At 39.7% G+C, this 22230-nt stretch overlaps 1 protein-coding gene across 2 annotated transcripts in view; it reads right to left on the bottom strand.

Moving 5' to 3' along the window:
• Positions 1–22230, bottom strand: part of FRMD4A (FERM domain containing 4A) — a 246056-nt gene that overhangs the window by 159039 nt on the left and 64787 nt on the right. The window contains exon 1 of one of the 2 annotated variants that reach the window (XM_018553741.1): positions 16241–16601. The exons of the other annotated variant lie outside the window; for it this stretch is intronic. The gene's annotated coding sequence lies outside the window, so the exon portion shown is untranslated. Of the gene's footprint in view, positions 1–16240; positions 16602–22230 lie in introns of those variants that run through there. 2 annotated transcript variants of the gene reach the window in all.

The raw sequence follows: 22230 nt of genomic DNA, 5'->3' as shown, positions 1-22230 counted from the left end.
TTGAATTACCCATTTTATAGATATATTTGTATATATATTAAATAAGATGTATACACTCTAGCAGGTAAGAAACAGTAGCATACAGTGTCCAACTATCAGCTGAATATGTTAGTGTAGTATTAGCCAGCAATGTCCTTGGCTAACCTTGAAGTCAGCAATTTTGCATGTGAACAAAAAAAGTGTATCAGTGATATGTTTGCTTAAAAGTGGTTCAATAAAATGTAAATTATTCAGGGCACACTTTATAAGTCAATTAGATTATCATTAGACAATATTCAAACTTAGCATATCTATGTTTCCTCCAGTACCTACAGCTAATTGAGAATACAGGAAGGATTGTTATTCGTGGATATAAAAAAAAACTATGCAGCATAGATATACACTGAGTGGCCAGATTATTATGACCACCTGACGTTTGTAGGCAAATTATCGATAATTAGCTATAATTTCGCGCTGAAGTTGCTAGAGGGCCAGACCATCATAAATAGGGAAGCAGCTTGTTTACCATGACAGTAGAAGTGATTTTGTTCTGAAGATATGGGTAAACAACGCAATTTAACAGCCTTTGAACGTGGGATGATTGTTGGCGCTCGGCGCCATGGAGCGAGTATCAGCAAAACAGCAGAATTCGTTAAATGTTCAAGAGCAGCTGTTGTTAAAGTGCTTAAAGACTGGACTGTCAGCCAAAAATCTGGGTCTGAACGTGCGTATTGTGGCCGTCAGCGACTAGTCAATGTTAGGGCAGAACGGAGAGTGGCAAGACTGGTACAAGACAACAGAAGGGCAACAGTGCAGTGTCAGATTCCTCGCATCACCTTTCAACATCTCGTGGAGTCATGATGCGGCCCAACAAAGTCATCTTGTGGAGTCATCTCGTGGCCCAACAAAGTACTGATGGGGTGGTCATAATAATCTGGCCACTCAGTGTACAATAAATATATATAGATGCATAATATATTGTGACAGTATGGTGCCCTGTCATGGTAGAAAAATGGTGTTGTCACCCAGCGTCCTCACCCATGCATGTTATGGGGCTCCGGTATGCTTGTTTTGTATAGTGGAGACTGGATTTTTAACTCTCTAGAATTAGATTAGGGCTTTGTAGAGTCTTGGGTGATTAAGTCTCTAGCCGAGTGTCCATATTTTGCCAGCAACCAGCATCCTGATTGTTCAAGTATGCACAGTCCTTTTAGTATAGGTGCTGGCAGGAACTCAGGACTCCACCTGGGGGGACAGAGGAGGCCTCTGTCCCGAAGTCAGGGTGTGAGGGGGGCTGCTAAAGGTCTACATAGTGAGATGGTGTGCACAATGATAACATTTGAGGACTGTCTGGAAACAGATAGGGCATAGGTCTGAGATCAGAACAATGCTGTTGTAAGTGCAAGCCAGGAGGCTGGTGAAGTATTTGCATTTTACTGTGTGGCATTGGAAGAGGAATGCTGAAAGCCCCTGCAAGGGCAACCTTTACTTTAATTTAATAAAAGTGGGCTGGACAGCCCTTAAGTGGAGATGTGGTGGTGGACTCAACAATATATAAGAAAAACTGGATATTATGTATAACAAGGAGAGCTGCAAAACATTCAGATATGGTTAGTATTTATGAAAGGCTTTTAGTGTGACTCCTTTTCTTGGCAATTCCTCTTATTGAGCCTACCAAAGAGAAGCTTGTCCTCTGTGGTGGGCACCAATGTCAGTTCTGTCAAGTTTCGCCAAAAAGTAAGCGTGTGCTTATTTAGTAGCCAAAGTGCAAGATTTGCTATGGACCATGGTAAGTAGATTCAGTATCCAGTATAGCTAGCAAACACATGCAGCCTAATGGCATGATCTTCCAATAGCATTGCTATATCTCTATCAAGCAGTACCATGTTAGAGCTGTATATAAACTTGGATTCCACCACTGGTAACTGCAAACAGGCCCCTAGCCGACATTCTGTACCTTTAACACCCTGTGGTTTGCTTAGACTAATACAGAGTACTAGGTCCCTCCTGTAGAGTTGTGCAGAGAAGCTTTAGGTCTGGCACAAGGAAGAGCGATGCTTCTTCTGTACTTGATCATAGGAGATATGATTAGTGGAAGCAGAGGAAAGGTTCAGTCAATCTGCAGCAGGATGCTTATCCTTGTAGCTATGCCCCTAATAAATTATGTGAATTTAGCTTGAACTAGAACAAGACCAAAAAGGCCCTAGGCAGGTTAGCAGCTTTGGGCTAGCCACCTTCACACCATTTCCAGACCACCTTTCATAAACATATCCCGTTCACATATTCCAGTAAAATGAAAAAACAACATTGCGGGCCTGCATTTTTTTCTAAATACCTTCCAAATTATATATTTTCTTAAAGCAGACCATGTATAGAAAACAATGACAGTCTCAAGTTTGTATGTTGCAATATTTAGGAAAGATATATTTTTGTAAAAAAATTATCTCTAGGCATTCACCTAAGTAGTCTTGTGGGTGATCCAGCCCATATCAGAGGAAATTCACTGGAAATCAAACAGCACTTTCTTACTTGCCAGACCCTACCACCAGTGGTATGCATGGCTAGATACACATCCCAAACTCCATACATACTATATGGCATACAGCTGTGCAAGGAAGTTTTATTCTGGTAATAAAGGACTTAAGATGAGACATATGTTCAACATGTGTCCTACATTTATAAAGGAACATTGTGTAGTTAAATAAACTCTGTCTTAAAGTTATGCTTTGTACGCACTTATGTTTATGGTTAGCCCTAGATTATGGAAAATAAAATAATTTATGGGCATACAATGTCCATTTGATTTTGCTGTGTTTTCTTATCTGTGGATTTGAGAGGATTCAAGATTGCTGGCATAGGCACCTAGGCGATAGTAAAAACTTGACCAACTTTTTTTAGCTGCTTATCAAACAAAGTAAGTAGAATTTAATCTATTGTTTGCCCGTATGTTTATTTCCTGTGTTTACATCAAACTTCAAGTACCTCCTACTTTGGCAAGGTGTAGGAGCTGCTGCATTTATAGTCATAAGTGCAATTATCTTATATTTGCAAGGAAACTTTAATATTTAATGATTAAATGTCCTTTAAAGAGGCCTATTCATAGCCCGAGATCTCTTGGGCCTTGATAGAGGTACAACTATATAAATTGTGACATTAAATGATCATTAAAGGTGGCCTCAAACAATAAAAGCTGGTCAGATATATCAGCAATATCTGGGTGCCAGGGGCGGACTGGGCCGGTGGGCAGGGTGGCAATTGTCCCTGGGCCTCTCTCCGAGGCCGTCATGAATGGCCCCGGTGACCCCGCTGCCACCTGCACCCGGCCGACCGGCCGGCCGCATCCGATACGGCTCTTAGTTATTTACTTTGTTAAAAACAGTCCAAGCTATCAGCAACACGCCATGTTCAGATGAGAACACATCACACTTTATTGTCACCGACAGGAAGTGACATTTCAAGGCCACTGAGGACCTCACTGTGGCCACAGAAGTCACTGCTGCTTGAAGAAGTGGCGCTTAGTGGCCACGAAACTTCACATCCTATTTGTGATAATAAAGTGCCCTGCCCTCTCATCTAAACATGGTGTGTTGGCGATAGCTTGGACTGTTTTTAGCAAATTAAATAACTTAGATTACTTTGCTAGTAATATCTTGGATTGCAACTTATATTGTGGCTGCGCCATCTGCCATTTTCGCCCTTTTATGATTAGGCCTGAATGCTGTATGGAGTGCGCTGAACTAATTGTATTAATACATTTAGTAAAAGAAAGTCACCAGCAGCTGGCTTAAAGTGACACTGAACTGAGGAGTTAAATCTTAAAATAGCATATAAGTACCTTAACTATTAACAAAAATGTATCACTCGGCTACAGATCCTCAAATCATCTCTGAATGGGTGCTGACACTGTCCTTCCTTCCTTCAAGTTTGCTCCTGTGATGGACTGCAATCTCACATTTAATTAGCTATTTTGTATTGAGTTTGTAGTCCATCACAGGAGTGAGCTTGGAGTGGTGGCTACTTTACAGCACACACAGGGACCATGAGGAACAAAAGTAGCCACCCTCCATAAGGAAGGACAATGTCAGCACCAATTCAGAGATGATTTGAGAATCTACAGCTGAGTGATACACAAATAAGATCCATTTTTGTTAATAGGTAGGGTGCTTGAATGAATTTTTAAGATTTAACTACAAAATTTAGTGTCACTTTAAGATGTCTTGCTTAGATCATCAGGACTGTAAACTAAGTTTAGTTTTACTTTAAGCAATATAAGTATACATATTGTGTAGATCTGTTTCAAACATTCTAGGCATATCGTAGGTATTCATAATGCATTTTAGTTGATAGAGCAAGGAAGCACAAAACATAAAAATATCTAGAATTTTATTGTGCTGTGAACAGGTATGGACAACCTGTGGCACACTAGTTGTTGGGGAGCCTAAAGATTTAGGATGCCCTAACACTGCTGTCTCAACATCTTGAGGACCAGGATCTCCCTATCTAGTCCAGAACAAAGTGTAAACATTTTGTGTTTTGTGATACAAAATGACCATGTAAAACTAAAATCTAACTTGGGCAAGAAATGCTAAAATACTATATGTAGTTTATGTGTAATAATAGCTACCCTCTCCATACAATAGTGTTTGTATATCACACACATGACACTGATCAGCTGCTATTTAGCAGCCCTGTAGTGGTATTGCATGCTATAAAAAGGCAGCTATCACATGAGTCAGGTCAACACATTGTTCTGCTGTGTTCTGTGCTGAGCAGTACAGGAATACCTCAATTGTTAATTTTGCATTTACAAAGGTATACTAAAAGTATTGTTCTGTCGATCTGTTACCAGGCTAATGTGATGTTATTTGTGACATGTTTACTAAACTGTTCAATTCAAAGGACCAGTGTCACGCAGAAAAGTGAAAACTCAAGTCACATGAAATATTTACAAAATCATTTTTTTGCAATTTAATTTTTTTTGTGCTATTTCTGATCAAGAAACATCTGTTCAATTAAACAATGTTTAAACATTCGTTTTGGAGAGCCTGAAACAAATACATCCAATAAACTCCTAACCCTATTTCTCTTCTACGCACAAAACTGTGTGGCAGTTAAAGAGTATCTTACCCCCTCAACAAATGCTCAAGTATATCAACTGACCTCAGAGGTAGACCTTTGGCTGAGGCTGCGGCCTGCCCGTGACTGAGCAGTGTTTGTGCCGCTAGAAAGTCCATGACCTCTGCACTAGGATACATGTGTGGGCCGCTGGCCATAGAGATAAATGGCCTGCCTGTGCTCTTAATCCTTGAGGCAGAAACACATTATTGCCTCTAATTTGCTATTTGATCAACTGCAGAAAGACTAGGTTTTCAAACTTGTGAACTAAATATGGAACTGAATATTAAATATACTCAATGATGTGACTTACAAAATTGTCACCACCGTGACACCATCACATCTAATTTAGGTCCATTAGACATGAGGATGCCAAGGGACATTTCACCATGGATGCAGGACTGAGGATTAGGTGAATATATCTTCTTTATCCCGGGCCCCAGAAACAAAATTAGCCATTAGCCCTTGCAGAGTGGCGGTTGCCCCACTGCAAGGGTTAGTTATTACAGTTTCTGGAGTTCCCCTTTAATAGTCTTTTATATGTGCTTGATCAGTGCTACAAAATACTGTTTGGTCCTTCCAGGAATCTAATGAGCTGATAAGTCCTTGTGCTTTCTGTCTGTGCTGCACTTTTACCAGTTAAATAGCTCTCGGTTCTCTCTATAAACTGCAAAATACCTCCCTTTCATGTTATGGAGAGGAGAAGAGGGGGGCAGATGTTCTGTAGTCCAACACTCTCTTGCCACTTCGGGACAAGAATTATTTTACTGGCAGAATCACCAGGCAAAAAAAGGAAAAAAAAAATTAAAAAAGGAAACGTCTGCAGTCACTGCATCTAAGAATTGGTAAGCTGCAATATAATACATTTTTGTTTTTGGGTGTAGATATCCTTTAACCTCCCTAGCGGTAATCCCGAGTGTGGTTTGGGGTTAATTTTCAGTACCAAAAGCGGTAACCCCGAGCCACACTCAGGATTACACAGCACGTTACTTACATGTCCACTATCCCCGCTTTGTCCTCCGGCATCTGTCTTCCGGGGTTCCGTCTCTTGTGAGCGTCCCTGTCACAGGGGGCAGAACTGGCAGGAATTTCAAAAGTAAAAAACTTAATTTAAAAGAATTTAAAAATTAAAAGGAAATTAAAGATAAAAAAAGATAGAAAAAAAAAGGAAATAATCAGACCGCCAGGGAGGTAGAAGTGTAATTCCACATTTGCAGCCAAGTTTGAGAACCCGCCCACTATATGTTTGTTCTGTCTTCCTATTCACACAACATACCTAAAGATAATGTTTTAAAAATATATTTCTTCCCTTTTAGATTGTAGCTGTTTCTTTGCTGAAGGCCTCTGTGCAGATTCCAAGCTACTCTGAGCAGATTTAGAGTGAAACTATAGTACCAAACTGAGGGTCTGACTGAGCTTCCTCTCATTAACATACAATGCCTCAAAGGCTTTAACCCTTTGTTGGGACAGAGTGTATAAATCTACGAGGGTCGAGTCAAATATTATCCGCACTCTGGCTGTGGAATTTGTTTTCATCAACTTTTAGAAAAGACAAATACATTTTTTTACATAATCTCCTTGCTTTTCAATACACTTTGTCCATCTGTCAACAATCTTTCGTATTTCCTCATTAAAAAATGTTTTAGGATTCGCTGTGAGCCATGAATGAACCGCTGTCTTCACTTCTTCATCAGAGATGAATCTTCATCCTCGTAGGGCTGCTTTCAGGGACCAAAGCCTCATAATCCACTGTCACTCGTCTATTCGATAGAATCATTTCACGTGTATGCTCAATGTTGTCATCAGCCAAGGATGTGGATGGGCGTCCAGCTCCTTCTTGATGGCTAACACTTTTGTGACCATTCTTGAACTTGTCTATCCATCCATACACACTTCTTCATGACAAAACACTTTCTCCATACTGTGCACAAAGTTTACAACTGATTATGAAATCTGCCAGCACAGTACCCACAGGGTTCACTAGAGTAAACATTAGCATCTGCTCCAGCCCCATCTTTAAGATTACATAGGGGGTAAGCTAGGTAGGATTTTTAAGCAAGTTAAAAGCACTTAAAAAGGTAACTAGAAATTTGTATACTTTTGTTAAGTAATGTAATGTGAATAAAAACATACTACAAATATAAAGTAAATTTTATCCCAGTTTGGCTGCAAAAGTGGAACTACATTTCAAGTTTACATGTGAGCACAGGTATACTTAAAATCAGTCCAGTCTTCTGAGTCATTGTAATTTTACAAAAAATCCTGAAAAAATATATAGGTGGGATTTCCTGGATGACATGAACATTACTAAACATTCAAAGAAATCCGGACAACGTTTCCGTCCACAGATTAAATACTCAATTGTGTCTTGATATGACTCAGCACTTGGGAATGTGATCTCCATGCTAGTTGACCTCACGACAGGAAAAGTCATCCATTCAGTGAACAAGATATCTGTATACACTCCAGTTACTGCCCTCATTATCATACCCTAAAATCTGCATCCTTCGGAGTAAGAAAAATAATATGTTTGTCTTTAGCTTGAAGTAAAGTAAAGAAATATATAACAATCTAATTTTTGATCAGTTTTAATGTACATCCAAGATAATGTAACTACAATTGAAATGTATCCTGATTCTCTGCTGTGTAGGATTAAAGATCATTACAAATGTTTTACTGATTGTAAAGTCTCCATGTGAGAATTATTGGTAAGGGCTTTGTACACTGACAAACTACTAATGCTTAGGAAGACGAATTCTTTTCAAAGTATTTTCTGTTTATAAACAAGCCAATAACAGGATGAGGTTAATGCCACTGGACCAAATAAACACAGAACAAATATGCTGCTGTATTGTGTATTAATACTTGGATGATAATAGACAATGCCACTCACCAGACTGATTAGTGGGATCTTTAGTAAAAGTACTGAGAGTTAGCACAATGGTGGATTAGTACTCGGTGTAGTCACAGACATGCAGAGTCAGGCTTAGAGCTCATTCCAGTGACCTCACAAGCTGTGCTGTTTTCTGATTTAAATACTATGTCAGCTTAAAATATATGTAAAAAGAAAAGTTTGTTTTTTTAGTTTAGGAAAGAGTAGGGAATGGTTTGACCCTCTGCCAATTTTGTATCGCAGTTATACACCATTCTATTTGTTCTAGAGGCTATTTTCACTAAGAGAGTAAAGTTAGCCATATACCTCAAAGCAGAACTCCAAGCAGTTTTGCTGAGCCCTGCTTTAATATTTCTCCCGTTCAACCACGCAGACTGAACAAAAGAAATCAACTGATTCCCCTATCCATGCTTAATGCTTAATAATGAAGGAAAAGGAATCTGAATCTCCACTGGTGGATATTGTATTCAGCAGCCAGTGGGGCCCACGGCTGCTGGATACCTGAACAGTGGCTGCATCTAATTGGATGTAGTCGCTGTCCGGCTGACAACTGTCCACCTGGCTCCTTCAGCAAAAGTCGATTCATGGATTTTACCCTTTCCCTAATTTCTCAAAGCTAAAGAAATGTTTGGCTCTACATACACTTTGAAAGAACCTTCCCTAAGAAAGACATGGCCACTGCCATTGTTAAAATGTCGTTCTGTAAATGCTAGTTCCCTGGTTGTTATGCTGAACATTTTAGTGGACTTTCATTGACCAGAAACAAGACACAGATAAGGACTTTTGACTTTACTCTAAATTTCCTTGCTCAGAATAAGTGGGGTTGATTTACTAAAGGCAAATAGGCTACTCACTTTGCAGGGGAATGTTTCCTTAGCTTGGTGAATGTGGGGAAATTTTACTTTCCAAGGAATACCCAATCACATTCAAGAAAAATAAAAAAAGATAGTATTTTTGCTCTCACATAATTGGGTGATACAAGTCCACAGAGCTTCACCACATTCACTAATCTAAGGGAAAACTTACCCTGCAAAGTGGAAATACCCCTGCAAAGTGGAATTTAGTAAATTAGCCCCAGTGACTCAAAATATACTGGAGCCAGGCATCTAGCATTTTGAAAAGGTCAGCAATGGCAGCCCCCATTTACTGAAAAGCTATATTCCAAGTTATATTCTAAGTGGATGCATATAACAGCATTACTAATGATGAAAAACAATAAATGTCATTCAGTGCTCGTTTAGACCAATTACAGTGCGTTCCAGCGCAGTTAGCCGCTGGAATGCACTGTATCACATACTAAACTCCCCCCTGCGTTCTGGAGGGGGGCACCAAAAAGCGTGGCACAACCATGCCTGCATTCTGTTCTGGTGCGATTGCAAAAAATAGTGCATGCAGTTAAATGCACCACCACGCCCCTTTCTGCCCCAGAATGCTGGGGGGAGTTTAGTATACAATACAGTGCGTTCTGGCAGCTAACCGCGCTGAAACGCACAATAATTTTGTGTGAACAAGCCCCTAGAGAATAGTGATGCTGTTATTAATTGTTAGTATATTTAGAATGTCTAGTTATTCAGTTCTAAAGTATCCAGCGGCATTCATAGAGATCCACAAGCTACCGAACCCAACAAAAATAATATTGAAAAGCATACATTTAATCTAAGACAGTCACCAATTTGTGCGGATGTAATTATATTCTACTACGCATCAGCTCCTAGAAGTGTTATTGAGGACAACATCATCTGTATGTGTGCAGCCGGTTGAACATAACATGCAGAAAAGACATTAATGCACAAGTTCTGAAGTGAATTGGTGAGGCATCTGCAATTGTAATAAATACTTACTTAATCAAAAGCTTCCGTAAGTCTACTGGGAATATCCTGATTTGCCACCCACTGGAGTAACTTTGAAAACATGATTAAATTAATACCCCGCAGTATATCCAGTGGCAGATACAAAGCCTTGGACCTCATTACTAGTTATAAATGTTACAAATGCTTGAATTACATAGTTACATAGTTACATAGTTACATAGTATTTGAGGTTGAATAAAGACATTAGTCCATCAAGTCCAACCTATTAGGATCTCATTCTAGGAGTACCTGTACCCCTGTATATTACGGTCCCTTAAGAAATCGTCCAAAAATTTCTTGAACAATTCCACATTCTTTGCTGAAATCACTGTCTGTGGCAGTGAGTTCCAGACCCTAACTGATCTTAATGTGAAGAACTCCCTTTGCCCCTTGTGCTGGAATTTTTTTTCCACCAATTTTACTTGGTGGCCTCTAGTTTTTGTAATGGAGTTAATTTTAAACAGTTTATCGCTAATGTTGCTACCATATTATTATATTTATTTATACATAGTACCAGTCTTGCCAGCAGCAGTCTGCTGCATCTGATTCAAATTTAGTGACCAGACAGGGACACATGACAATTTATTATCTCTCGCTCGCCATCATGTCTCTTACTTGGCCTTTTAGCTTGCAGAAAAATGTCATCTAGGGCTAAGTACACCAACCATAAATCATGCATCTAACAACACCCTTGCAATGAAATATGAAGTTTAAACACTGCGGGGAAGCACTCAGACTTTAGATATCTCCCATTTCTAATTGTTCTCATGTGAAAGGACCAAAGCTTGAGTTTTTACCTTGCTTGACACATCTATTATGTGAAAGGTTTGCATACATGTAATGCATATTCCTTGAAAGCTTACACCGTTCAGAATGAGACTGACAATTTTCTCTTGTGACCTTGTGCTCTTCTGCCAATGGGATTATGTCCTTTGCTTCCTGTCTCATGTAGACATGATGTCATCCAGTAGATAACACTTAAGATATACTGATATTCTCACAGTGGAATCCAATAAAATCTTGGAAGGCTGCTATCACTATTCAGTGACTGAATCATGAGTTGAGTCAGAAAATAGACCTCTCTATGTTCTTTATGTGTCAACCAGAAGCTTAATGCTGAACGCCTGGCAAACAGGTAAATATACATATGTTTTACCTGTCAAAGGACTTGTAATTCTATGTGGTGGCTGCATTAGTTTTCATTTTTCAGGCTAAGAACATTTTCAACAAGTACAGAAAATACCTGTTGATTTTGCCAGACATGTCCTTGTCACTTTCTCTGAGCTGAACAACATTGTAATCTCTCTTCTGTAAACTAATAAACCCATTGCACCCATGGCAAGGAGATTAACAAAGGCAAAAAAGTCCTGCATAAGTAGCAGCCATGGCTCATTACCAGGTGAAAATAAATAGAAAAAAGACTAAAAAAAGAAAACGACCGCGGGCACCAAATATAAGGACTGATAAGCTACAATATATTATATTTTTGTTTTTGGGTCTAGATGCTGACAGTGCTCCTCAACCTCCCCTCATACTCACCTTTCCAGTGCTCCATCGTTGACCCTTCACCTCGGCACTAAAATTACTGATGGTGGCAACACAGGAGTGTAGTGATGTCACTTCCCAAATTATGTGACACTGGTCAGGGCTAGCAGCAGAATGTCACAGGGGAGAGGGTTACATGATCCTCCACACCATGAAGAATCAGGTATTGTAGCCATCTGTGGAGATCTGAGTATAAAGGGGTGGGGTGAGCATTTGCAGATGCACTGTCACTTTGGCCTGCATTTGCAAGGTGATAGTATCTCTTTAAATAACACATCCAGTATTCAGTTCCTTAGACAAGCGCTGAGTAGCATTATTGAATGCTTTGGCTGCACAGTGCTATGCAAAATGGCAGAGGATTATATTTTCGACTAATAAATACAATTTTCCAACAAATATTTGGTGTGCTTCTCCACCAAAACATTAATTGTAGGTTCCCACACTGAGTTGTGATTTCCTCCATCAGGGTTAAGGCACCTTTCCCCAGCGCCACCAGGTGTGCCCACAGTTAAAATGGCCACAGGTGCTCTGTCCCCACTCCATCACACTCAGTGCTCTGCATCCACATTCACTTCCACTGCGAGTGCTAAGTTAGCAGTGCTGTGCACTGACTTGCAGCACAGCGTTCATCGGTGGTTTGCTAACTCAACGCTCACAGCGGTTGAGCAACTGAACACGCCTCTGGTCTTGTCCCTCCACTAGACTGGATATTAGAAAGTAAAGAAGCAGACTGCACTGACTTTTCACTCTAATGCCTCCAATCCGCTTGCTCCTTGTTAGCACATGGTCTGCTCTAGATGCACAACAACTGTACAGTCCATCAAACAAGAGAGGCAAGAGATGGTTTTTATGCTAAGAATATTCTAACTCCTTTCAACATCTTCTGCTCCCTTTTACCTCTACAGTTCTTCTGCTAAATATAGCAAGAAATTGCAGACGCAGACAGAACAGGGCAACAAAACAAGGAACAAATTATCACAATTCCTATATTTTAAGACTTGGTTCTGCTCATTCTATGCCTGCTGCCCTAGGCACACATGCCTTTTGCTAAATTCAGCCCTGAACGCCAGTGTATCCTTCAATGTACTTTATGTCAGGCTAAAATTCTTACTTTGTAAAGACCATGAAACTAAACTTTCTTCAGATGAAGAACTTTGAAATCAATGCGCATCAAAAGCAAAGAGTTTACAGTAGTAGTATTTTTTACTATTGAAGCCAGATCAAACAAATATACTTTGTCTAGAAAAGTATTTCTTTACATTTTTGCCCAAGCACTTGCAGCCATCATGTTTCCAAACAGCTGCTCCAACTCTCTCAGCACAGCTTTCCTGAACTTCCTTTCCAGTACAAGGGACACAGAAGTCTACAGCAACTGTCCATCTACTAGCTTGGAGGAAGAAGGAGGGAGGAGAGGGGAGCAGGGCATGGCAAGTGTCTTGCCTTGCTGTGTAGGGCTGCAACAACTAATCGACATAATCGATTATAATCGATTATTGAAAAAGTTGTCAACTTTTTTAATCATCGATTAATTGGCTTCTGATTGGTTGGCCCTCTTTACGGCTCCACACACGCTGCGCGCCGCACCTGCTCCCCACCTCACGTTCGCCACTGCCAGACCCGCCCGCATCCACGCTCCACACGCCGTATCTCCTCCCCGCCTCACGTTCACCGCCCACATCCACGATCGCACAGGGACGTGGGGAGAAGTAGTAAGGAGGAGCAGGTTGGAGCCATTTTTTAAAATGTATTTTATTTTGTATCCGATTAACCGATTAATCGAACTTAATAATCGGCTAACTAATCGATTTTGAAAATAATCGTTAGCTGCAGCTCTATTGCTGTGTCTCTGTGTATTTGTGTAGACACACAGAGCTTACTAGCACACACCAGGGTAGCTCCATAGGACCCTGCAAGTAAAAGGAGCCACCCAAAATAGGAAATCAGGGCCATTGCTCAGGTGGTGGGCTGATTCTGCAGGAAACTCAAACTTTTAAACATCAAGGAGCAGCATTCATTGTAAGTGATTTCATCAGCATTTGAAATAGCTTACAAATCTTGTTACTTTAATATCGTTTTAAACTGTACCTGTAGTCAGTCAAAATTTGCTAAAAGGCCAGTTGTATGGTATAGCAGGTACTGCCATGATCCTGATCTGATATACTGCAGCAATGGAAAAACATTTGAATGGCAATGACTTCTTCCCATATATACAAATCAGTACTAGCAAACTAGCATATACTGGGTCATTCACCTAATGCCTAGATCTTTCAGATCATGTGGCTGGATCTGCTTTTACATGGGATTTACAGTTATGTTTTCACTGTTATGATGTCTACATCTTCCTAAGATAAAATGATCAAGGTGATCATAGGCTATAGCAGTGTTATTGCATTTGTAACCAGACAGTTGAGTATTGTGCATTATTTTATTTGCATGAACATTTCATTAAATTCTGGAAGGGAGCCGATTGTTCTGAAAAATTAAACAATTACAACTGAGTGCTCAACTGCACTGCTGATAGTATGTAACAGTAATATATTGTTTTAGGTTCTTAATGGCTTCATATCAGAGATGTCATAAAAGACACAACCTATGCAACATTAAATTTCTATACAGTTACCATTCAGTTACACCTTGTAAGTGATAGTGGACAACTTTACCTTGGATGACAGAAAACCCCTCACCAAAAAAAAAAAGACAACCGTTTGTTCTACATACACAGTCAACAAGTCAAGGCTCCAGTCAAAGGGTTCACAGCTGTAATAGACAGCATCTCCAAGTAACACACGCAATCCCCAGAACACAAGATCCCAACTTTATTCTCACACAGGTGTCATTCCTATTTGAGCAGCACAAAACTCTCCCTTTATACAGACTGTTCAATATCTGCAGCCAACACAGGCTCCCAATGGAGCTCCAGCTATTGCTGAAATGCATTTCCCACAATTTTCCAAACAATCTAAAAATAGAGGATTTGGATCAGAAGTGTTATGGCAGATAGCCATTTGCAAGGCAAATTCCATAATAATCATAAATAGGATCACATTAAATATGTTTATTTGTCCTTGTTAACATATAAAAATAATGCCTCTTTTCAGGAAAAGGTCATTTTGTTTGACAAAACAGAGTAGTACAATATTTGTCTGCAAATACAATATGGCCTCTCAGAGCTAATAAGAGGCAAGATGTGTCTTCTTCTCTTTACAGGCTGCAACATTTAGCTTAGTGTTACTAAAATGATCTCAGTGAAATGTTGACATTGTAAATAAGAAATATATATATTTATACATTGTAACATATGCTAGAGTGCAGAGAGAATATCAAGGACTGCTCCACGAGTTTACTGCTTATAAGAAGAAGGTAGCCTCCATAGCAATCATAACATCACAGAAACATAAACCATTAGCTGTGGCCTCACTTACAAGTGCCTATTAGAGCCGGTTTGATGAAACTGAACAAGTGGGTCAGTCAACACTGATCATGCCCTAAACATATACATGCTAAGTGTTTTCAAGGCTTGTATCTCAGCCTTCTAATTCTATCTCTGCATTCGGCGGCATACATTAATATGGAAGAGAGTCAAAACTCCATGTCAGGTGACTAACACCCACCATGACAGTCTGCATGCAAAGCATGTGCAAATAAAATACAAGACTTGTTTACTAGTAAGATATGCAAAATGAGCCTATTCACAATTCACAATGTCTTATTGAACGTACAGGATGAGACACCGGTATAAAGTCTCAGCATCAACTGAGGTTAACCCTTCCTCCTGAAAAACACGAATCTCCTGTTTTATAATCAGGCAGGGAACATGTTAAAAATCTCTATAAGGAAAGGACCTTCTGCCATATGATGCCGAACCACAGTGGCAACCATGCCCCCTTTCATACTAAAAAACTGCATTTTTACTATCATGGGGAATGCTTTATAATGTCTCACGTTTCCTAGCTGCATGCTCTGTCTGGGTAGCTGCACACATCATTGTAGACGTGTGTGTGTGTGTGTGTGTGTGTGTGTATAGCACTAAATCTGCCAAGGCTATTTTTAGAACTGAACAGCTCCTAAAAGACTGGGACCATAGAAAGACAGTTACATTTTACTCTTTCCAGCAATCATCCTGACAATTTTACATGTCCATGCTGGACAAATCAAGACAGCCTTCATCACCACGCAATTTACATGTCTGCTTGTGTCTGGCTGAATGAATAACATCCTATACCTTCTGCTATCACCCCTGAAAGCACATCTATCTGATCCATGCTCACTGCACCTTCTCAAAGTGCAACCGATGTACAATATAGTTTATCTTCCCTTCCCATGTCATGGTGTTATTTTTCATCATCCATCAGCACTACTTCCAAGCCACGAATGGCTGCTTTACTACTTACACCTTCCAAAATAAATTGTGCATAGTACTAATACATCTAGGTGCTCTGCAAGTAAATGGTCCACCTCCTCTTATGTACATTAGGCAAGATGGATGGTGCACATATTACATATATGTTTTTAATAGGTCATCTCTACAATTTTGAAGTTGTGCATTGTAATCTTTTTTATCTATAAACCTATAACCTGTGTACAATATAAATAAGCATGCAAACTCATCTTAAATAGTATACAGCCTTATCAAATATTTTGGAAGCAGATTTAAGAAAAGTCTATAATGCAATAATATAATACACAGTTTAACATGTTTGTATTATATTTCTAAATGATCATAGGCTATGCTGTAGGTCAATTGTCATTTAAACAATAATATGTCTCCTACCCAATCCCCTTGCATTGATTATTTGTTTGCAGTAAAACTGGAAAGTTCCCTGCTTGAAAATAGGAAGACCTAATGTTCCCACATTACCTTCTCTTCACCTTGGCAGGATCAGACGCTCTGCAGATGTCAACCCCAGAAAAAGCATCACATTAAATCCTGGTTAAACAGGCTCATGGCCTAACAAGCAGCATCCATTTCCATCTCCAGTACCTCCTCTGTGGCTTTGCTGAAATATACAGACACAGCCCCTCTTGCTGGTTTCCTCCCGTGTGTGAGTGTGTGTGTGTGATTCTGCCTCTCTGCACAGTGCTACCACATCCCATCGCCCTGCTAACTGTCTCTCACACAGACACTGGCTGCAGTCCAGGGTGCACCACACAAATGTTCATCTTCAGAGGGAAAAAAAAAAAGAAAGACAATTCAGAGAGTGCTCTGCTACACTACAAGGAGATTTCACACACAGGCACAGAACATGCCATTGAGAAGAAGGAGGGGTGGGAAAGCTGCTTCAGCTCAAATGCTTTTCCCTTGGTTGTTCCTGCTGGTGCATTCCTCCTTTTTTTTTTTAATGACTCACGTGCAGACAAAAACACACTTTAAATGAAAAGAGGCTGACTAGAGGTGGGGGGATGGGAACGCAAGAATCAAAAAAAGGACCTGCTTCCCCTGATGCTGGGTGATGTGTAAAGCAAGCACCCCATCAGGCAAGCCCTTATTCAGACTGGGGCCCCCTGCATTACACACTGCATAGCAACATCTGGCCTGTACCGCCAACAGGAATCCTGCTCACAAGGTTGCTATGCAAGGCCAGATCACTTCACATTTAATTGGCATGAGTCCTTTCAGGTCAGATTGCAAACAAACAAAACATTTTTCATTAAAACATGTTCTATGTATAAGGTGATTCTATCTGCATTGGTTATGATACTTTTACAGTTAATTTTTTAGGTTTTAAAAGATCAATTCCCTTCAATATGTCCAATAGGTAATATTAAGCAGTTAAGATATATATATATATTTGCATGTTTACAAATACCTACAATATCAACAAAAAAGCATAGTACACAAATACAAATCACTTAAATGTACTCATTTTTTTTCACCACTATTCTTTCCTTTATAATAGCATCTGAAAATAGGCAGTCATTAAGAGGTTAGGCTTAATTGCATAGAGGTTAGACTTAATGGCATAATTCTAGAGTTTTTAATTCTTAAAGGATAAGTGTAATTTCAGACAAGGTATGCTTATCCACCCTGCCTAGTCTCCCTGACTTAAACTAACACCCTCCCCTCCCCCTGCCAGATGTTTACTTTCCTCCGGAGGACAGCCGAAGCCCCCAATGTTCATGGCCTTAGGCAAAAATCTGCAGTTCTTGGCACAGCTTAAGGTGGCCATGCACTGTGCAAATTTCAGCTGGTTCTTGAGAAAGCGACTGAAATTGCAGTGTGTGCCGCTGTCGGCACCCTTTCGGCTGGCATATTTTGATCAGCTGGTCCAAGGACCTGGTTGGAAAATCTTCGTTTGAACAGAGCTGGCAGCCAATGAGCTGCTGGCTCTGTCTGGGTATTCCAGCATCGGACACGGGCCGCTGTCAGAATACAAGAGAAACAGCAAGGATTACTCAATCAACACGCACGTAACATTGAGGGAGGAATCTGCCCTATTTCTTGAACGTCAAAAATTGAGCAGTGTATGGCCAGCTTTACACAGGTCCCCCCGAGACACATGAGAGACAGCCCGATGCATGTCTATTGCACCCACAATGCAGTCCGTAGAATATGGAGAAGGCTAATCCATGTATTGGCACCTAAGTCTGGACTTAAAAAGTGTCCCTATATATCAGGGGTGGGCAACTCTGGCCCTCGAGCTGTGCGTTAACTACAAATACCAAATACATCTGCCTCTGTGGTTCATGCCTGTTGCTGTCAGACTTGCAATGTCTCATAGGACTTGTAGTTCTACAACAGTTGGAGGGCAAGAGTTGCTATTTACACTGCAAGGGAATTTATTGAAACTGGAGCAGAGAAAATCTGTAGCTGTTGCCCGTATTAACCAATCAGCTTCGTTCTTCAGTTTGTTCAGTTCAGCCCTGAAAATAAAAGATAGAAGATGACTGGTTGCCATGGGCAACTACTCCAGATTCGGTCTGCTGCAGTTTTGATAAATTCTCCCCATATATCCCTCACATAGGTGGGAATTTACCAAGACAGGAGCAGACAGAATCTAGAGCAGTTGCCCATGGCAACTAATCAACTTCTGTCTTTAGTTTGTTCAGTTAAGATATAAAAATGAAAGAGCCAGCCAGTCAGCTCAGCAACCAGTCAGCTCATTGGTTGCCAGGGGGAACGGTTTCGGACTCTGTCTGCTCCAGTTTTGATACATTCTACTATTACTGTTTTCTCTGACTCCCATCAAATTACATTCATACTCACAATAATATTTCTGAACACTTCTGTAGTCTTAAATTGTAGTTGAAGGATATCAAACGCATAAACAGATATTTACTATGCTGAAACCAGGGTATATGTGTGCCCAGTTTAGCTGATTACATATCTATTACATTATGAGCTTGATGTAGCTTGTAAATTCTTTATTTTCCAGATGATTTCATCTTGCATTTTATACAAGACTTTCATGCAGCACAGTTATTATTTATGCAGCCCTCAGATATACTGCATATTTCTTGTTTTTCTTTCTATACTGGATACATATATATTCTATAATATACCTTTATTGTTCGTGATGATTGCTTGTAAATGAACAATATAAATTAATGTATACAGTAAGATCTATTTTATAAACAATACAGCAAGATGTGCAAACAAGCATATGAGTAAATATAACAGAATTAGCTTTCTGTGGTAATAAAGCACCATGAAGTAAGTGAATACGACAAGATAAGAGTAATGTTAATGCGTGGTATGTTGTGTTCATAAATTGTTATAAAAATCTCATTATGCTAGATATGTGCCAATATATAACAGATATTCTATTTATACAGCTGTCTGATATTTCCAAGAAATATAAATATGTGCTGCTTTGTATCTCTGTTACGTTATTATTGAGGAAGGTACTTTCATTTCCACAGTAAAATCATTAATAAATGTAACATATTAAAAATGTTCATAGGTGCATAACATAACCTGTGTTGCCAATATGACTTGGTACAGGCTGTGGTAACTGAACATAAAGACAATGCATTGTGGACCAAGTTTAGAAAAAAAGCATCTCCTCAGAACAAATATATGCACCTTAGAAAGTGGACATGACCTGTCTTAATATAATCTACTTTAGGACATCAGACAGATAGGTGTACACTGGGCTGAAAAAAGCTATATATAAAATGCATTTGCTGAGTGGGGTACCTATATGAGAAGCCATGGCAGGCTCTGAAGCTCTCAGGCCCACTACATAGAGAGTGCCTGGAGGATTTCACAGTTCCCCTCTCCAATCTGATTTCTTTGAAACCTTTTAATTCCCTTATTCCCTAGCTGGTTCCCAAACTACTAGCCACCCTTGCCTGTTTGCAGGTGTCTCCATCAGCCAGCCAGCTGCTGAGAAGATACCCGTGCATGCGCATTTCCGTTGATGCCCGCGTCCATTGACACGCATGGAAATGTACTGGCCATTTATTACATTAGTGCAGAGAATGAATTAAGGTAAAACACACCTAGCTTTTAGTATTACTTTAAGACAGTAAGGTGAGGAAAGGTTAGAACCTCTGTCAGGATTGTATTGTTGTCTCACTGCCTTGCTTTCTGTCCAGTTGATAAGTGTCAGGTAGAACAGAAAGTAAGGTGAAGTCTCCTCAACAGAGACATGGACAACATTTAAAACCTGGTAGAAAATCTTTTCCAACAGAGATGCAGACGGCATTCAAAAGCAGAAAGAGGTTCTAACCCTCTCATGCTCAATCAAAAAATTATATATATATTTATATATGTAGGGTTGGGGTTAAAGCCTATCACTGGGGGGAAAAAACTGCACAATGTGGTCTAGGGGTACCTGGCTAAAGCAGTTTTATTTACCTGATCTCTGCTCCCCCACAGTCTACACTCTCCTTATCCCCAGTTACACTCTTGCTTGCGGACAGCCCCTCAGCATCCTCACGTATAATGCAGGGCTATGGGCCCTGCACTGTATGTGATGACATCATCGAGCCTCCAACTGCCAGAGCATAGGGGAAGAGGCTGTAGGGCCAGTCTTATAGCCTGGAGCATGCCTGCAGGAGCAAGGATCAGGTAAGTAAAAGTCCTTTAACCAGGTACCCTAGACAGAAAAAAACAGTTAACCCTTGCAGTGCGGAGGCAGACCCACTGCACGGGGAGTTTTTTTCCTCTGGAAATCTGAAAGCTGCATAATGCACATCTGAAATTGTGGGCACTATCATCCTTTAAAGAGGTAAGGAGTGTGAATGGTTGAATTCTATAATTTTTCTATGGGGCTCTTACAAAATACATTTTTATTTCTTGTTAATGAACATAAACCTAAAATATAAACAAAGTACAATAAACTGTGGATACGGAAGATGTGGGTATCACATTAAATCTAGCAGGTATAGCATGGTTAAATTTCTTAACAGGATATACAGTGAAGACAAAGTTATGTCTTCAATTATGCTGGCAGCAGGAAAAGGAGCTGGCAGCTGGATGCTGAGTCAGTGAAAAGCCAAGGAAAGACAACCCAAGAAAGGAAACTGATCGATATGTAGCTGCCCTGTGTACCATTCTTTCCCAGTGCGTATATTGTCTGACCTCCCTCCAAAGATGATGATTGTGTCAAACTTTCACATAACAACTAAGCAATATTTTTTTCACCTGAGAATACTTAGCAATTACCTAAAATGTTGTTTTGCTCTGGACACTGTGTTCACACTATAAAAGAGTCACTTTTATATTTAACATGTAAAATGTGCCCTTTGTCTTTTTCCTATTTGTGTGTTTGTAAAGTCAAGCTTATGTCTCCTTCCCACTACAGGAAATTTACTATTAAACTCTTGTTTAAAGATCATTAATTATCACGCCTTTGATTCAGTTAGTATGTATTCAAAAGACTTTATAATTAAAAGGAAAGTAGAGATATTATTGTCTAGCCACTAGGTCTCCTGTGTTATGTTTCTAAAGCATGTTAAATTATAGAAGTATTGCTATATGTGTCTCCATGGTGGGTGATTCACCCTCCTGTCTATCACTAGGACAGAAATGAGAGACATTTCTACTTCGGGATTTACCTCTGGAACAGGAGGTGAAATCTTGCAATGGTGACAACTACAAAATATGGGATTTCCTCTAAGTTTGGGGAATTTTCCCTAATGCCTTTACAAGAAAGGAAGTGAAGGCAAATGTTCTAACAGGTACAGAGGCAGTGAGAGAATAGCTTAATAGTGACACTTAACTTTCCCACTCTAGGAGTTAACTTTATCATCTCTCTAACTGGGGTCAGCCAGAATAATCCTGGTAAGCACATTATTTATTAAAGGTAACAACATAACAATAACATTTCCATACCAAAATAATGTATTTAATATATAATGATAATAATATAGTAGGTATACTATATAATAATAACAATAATAATAATAAAAGACGAACATAAAAGCAATAGGATGAGCCAGTGTTGTGAAGTAAAAAGCCTTTAGGCATGTTCCTGTGTACTTGTAGTAAAACCAAAACATGAATTCTATGCAGATGGCGATGAAGTGAACCTAAAAACTTTGCACAGTAACTTCACAACGCAAACCAGTAATCCACTTTACTACTGGATGAGCCATTGTGGGTTCATGCAGTAATGGTATAAGCACAATAACTGCAGTGATAAGAAATGATTCAAGCAATGCTTACTGGAATATCTACATGAGCTGTGATGAGGTTTCAGGAATATTGCATATGGATGTAGGTAAGCACTTTGTACACATGTAGGTATATGTAAATGTAAACACTTATGTATGCCTTTGTAGGATGTCAAACAATAGACGTGTGTCAATGAATATATATCTGGTTATGCAAAGGCTGTAGGTGCAACTGTGCTTGCGAGATATTTATTTACGCATTACCATTACAATATACCATGCATGGTA

The sequence above is a fragment of the Nanorana parkeri genome, unplaced genomic scaffold (genome assembly GCF_000935625.1).
Source record: "Nanorana parkeri isolate BGI_ZX_2015 unplaced genomic scaffold, ASM93562v1 scaffold128, whole genome shotgun sequence".
NCBI classification, from domain to species: Eukaryota; Metazoa; Chordata; class Amphibia; order Anura; family Dicroglossidae; genus Nanorana; species Nanorana parkeri.
This window is presented reverse-complemented; position numbering and strand designations above follow the sequence as displayed.